Source organism: Arachis ipaensis, chromosome B01 (genome assembly GCF_000816755.2).
Source record: "Arachis ipaensis cultivar K30076 chromosome B01, Araip1.1, whole genome shotgun sequence".
NCBI lineage: Eukaryota > Viridiplantae > Streptophyta > Magnoliopsida > Fabales > Fabaceae > Arachis > Arachis ipaensis.
The window spans coordinates 116,062,879-116,066,809 of record NC_029785.2 but is presented as its reverse complement, the minus strand read 5'-3'; positions in this window follow the sequence as shown (position 1 = coordinate 116,066,809).

The following is a 3,931-nucleotide window of genomic DNA, read 5'->3' as shown; positions in this document are numbered from 1 at the left end:
CCAGTGACCCCTGACCTCATCTTCTCTCCCCACGGCCCACTCTCAGTCTCCCAGCAAGCAGTCACGGAGGACGCACTCCCAGCAGCAGCAAGCACGCATCACGCAGTCGCCCGCTACTCCGTCCTCGTCTTCCCAGGAAGCACGCACAAGGAAGTCTCACCCCACTACCCCAGTCTTGAGTCTCTGGTGAAGCCATTCGTTTGACGGACGACGGTGCTACCCTGCTTCTCGTGACGTGTCGCATCTGTGCTTGGCCCGTTCGTCTTCTTCCTTGCTTCTCTGCTAGTCCTTCTCCTTTTGCTCCGCTCTCTTCTCCGGTCTTCTTCTCAGGTAAACAATTAATTTTGTTATTTAATTAATATTCTGATTAGAGATTAGGGATTTTGATAATTTGATTATAAAAATTTGTGAATTTAGGGATGTGGTTGTTGATTTTGATTATTATAATTCTGATTAAGGTTGTTGGTGTTGATTCTTTATTATTGTGAACTTTGATTATTGTGAATTTAGGGATGTGGTTGTTGATTTTGATTATTAGAATTCTGATTAAGGTTGTGGGTGTTGATTCTTTATTATTGTGAACTTTGATTATTGTGAATTTAGAGATGTTAAATTGTTGATGCGTTTGGTGTTTACTGATTTTTTTGCTAATTTGTTTAGTTGATTATTGTTTTGTTCAGTGTAATGTTTAGTTGATTATTGTTTTATTCTTCATGCATTATTATAAGGTTTCTATCTTTATGATTGAGGAGCATACAAGAATGGAAATTGAAGCTCAAAATCATGTTGCTTCTGCTGAAAATCCTGCTGCTTCTGCTGAAAATCCTCCTGCTTCTGCTATTGATGCCGCCACAACTCCTGTTGAACCACAAGTTAATGAAGAAGATAAGGATACAAACATTGAGAATCCAAAAGCTTCTCGTAGGGGAAGAAAATCGTATGTTTGACAGCATTTTACTGAACTTCTGTTGACTGAGACAAAGAGACAAAACCAGGCCAAATGTAATCATTGTTAAAAAAAATACGGTTGTCATCCTACTAAACATAGCACAAATTCTCTAAATAAGAACTTAAAGAGTGCTTATAAGTGGATATTTACTAAAGTGGAAAAGAAGGGGACACTTCATGGCTATATGTCCAAAATTGAGGAAGAAGAGGATCTATGCAAAGCCTTTAAGGGTTATAACTTGGAAGATTGTATGAAGTCTGTAGTTGAGTTTGTTGTACTTGATGAAATGCCATTTCAAGTTGTTGAGGGGATTGGGTTTCGCAAGATGTTAAATCGATTTGAACCAAGATTTACGGTACCATCTAGGTGGACAGTCTCAAAAGATTGCTTTCAACTTTATTTAGATGAGAAGAAAAAGCTAAAAGAATGGTTAGCAAAGTCATGTGCTCAGATTTGTTTGAAAACAGATTGCTGGACATCAAATCAAAATTATAATTATATGAGCTTGACTGCACATTTTGTTGATGACGACTGGAAGTTACAAAAGTGGATTATAAATTTCTGTCAAATTGAGAACCACAAGGGTGATACGGTAGGAAGAGAAATCGAGAAATGCTTGAGAGAGTGGAGAATTGAAAAAGTTTTCCCAATCATAGTAGATAATGCAAGTTTGAATGATGGAGCTATTACTTATCTTCAAAGGAAATTAGGTGCAAGAGGTGGGTTGGTGTGTGGAGGAAAGTATATGCATGTGAGATGTTGTGCTCATGTTCTTAATTTGATAGTGAATGAAAGAATTAAAGAGCAACAAACTTCAATTGAAAGCATTAAAATGTTGTCAGATATGTTAGGTCCTCTCCTCAAAGGACTAAAAAAATTTAAAGATTGCATTGGGACTGAGTTAATTGAATCTAAAAGTCTTATGTACTTGGATGTTCCAACTAGGTGGAATTTTACCTATCTAATGTTGGAACATGCCGAGAAATTTGAAAAAGCTTTTGATAGACTTTATGATCAAGAACCTAATTTTCTTAGATGGTTTGGAGAGGATAATGGAAAAAAAAAAAGAAAGTTGGTCCACCAATACCACTTGATTGGCAACATGCTAGATTATTCATTGAGTTTTTGAGAATATTCTATGAGATAACTTTGAGTTTCTCATCTTCCTTGCATGTTACATCGAACAAATATTTTCATGAAATTGCATCTGTTACTTCTCAATTAACATCTTGGAGCCAAAATCATTCTGAATTGTTAGGAAGTATGGCATGTTCTATGAAACATAAATATGATAAATATTGGGGACCGATTGACAAATTTAATCCATTGTTACTTGTTGCTGTTATATTGGATCCTCGGCACAAACTAGATTATCTTTGTTGGTGTTTGGAGGATGTTTATGACAAAGAAGTGTCTACTAGCATGACTGGTTTTGTTAAACTCACATTAAATACGTTGCATAAGTTTTATGAAAAAGAGGTTGTCGATGATAAAGGGAGGGATGATGGTGGAGATTTATCTAGAGATGTTTTCGATGACAATATTAAAGTCTCAGCTGGTGCCAATGGCGTTTCTGAAAATAGAGTGAATATGTAGAAAAAACTAAAAAGAAAGAAGGCTAATGCAGATAGCAAGTCAGATGTGGAGAGATATTTGGCCAAGGATACTGTGGAAGATGAGACTTTTGATATATTGACTTAGTGGAAAGTGAATGCTTCAAAATACAGGATTCTTTCTCTCATAACCCGTGATATCTTAGGTATTCCAGTTTCAACTGTTACTTATGAATCATGCTTTAGCACTTGTGGACGTGTGCTTGATATCTTCCGTAGCTCTTTGTCATCATTAATGGCTGAAGCTTTGATATGCACTCAAAGTTGGTTGTGTCCTTCTAAACAAAGAGATGAAGATCAAGAGTTTGATTTATTTGATAGCAGTCAGAAGATTGTTAAAGGTACATTTATGATATTTTTATTATTTGTGACTTGTTTATTTCAAGTAATAATCTTTTATATGAAAATGAGTAATTTTATATGTTTTTGTAGGTTTCACTAATACATCCACATCGCAAGGAACAAGTTGACAACATTGATGGCTATTGATGGATGATGGCTATTCTTATATGGAATTATTGTTCTGTAAACCTTAATATTTTATTTTATTAGTCATTATAAGACTAAGTTAATGCTTTATATTTAAAATGCATAAGACTTTAAGACTAATGTATAATATTGTGTTGTTTGTATTGACTTAAATATTTAGTGTTTAGACAATATTAGTATTGATTGTGGTTATACTTTAATTTTAGAGAAGGTAAGGTAATGTTAATGGCCCAGTTTTCACCCGGTATAATTGTAGCCCGAAAGTGTATAGGTTTCATTGAGTCTAAAATCAGGTTCGAATCTAATAAATGGACCATGTATATATTTTGGGTCGAGTTTGGGTCACATCAAACCTGGTTTCACCCGATCCATGCACAATTCTAGCATCTACATTGGCCTTTTATATTGGGTCTAGTTAAGTGTTTCTATATTAGGCCTTGTTAGGTTAAATAAATTCTCAAAATTGTTACTGTAGGGGATAATTTATCAAAACAATATCTAAAAATTTATACCGACAAATATAATCTTTAAAGATACAAATAACAAATAATTTTTTTGAATGATTTAAAAATACAATAAAAATAAATACATATTATATTATTATAAGTGAAAAAATAAAGCTTCTGTATTTAATAAATAATTTATTTATTTTATTTGAATTTTTTTTATAATATCTAAATAAATATTTAGAAGGTTCCAGTGATTAATCTACGTCGAGTTTGTGTTACTTTACTCAACGTTTTGTATTTACTTATGTAAAAAGAAACTCGATTTTTTGTTAATAACATTAATTGGTTCAATAATTATTTTTTAAGATCCCTAAATTAAAAAAAATACATGTAAAAAATTTATCGATAAGTTGACAACAGTGTTTTAAAAC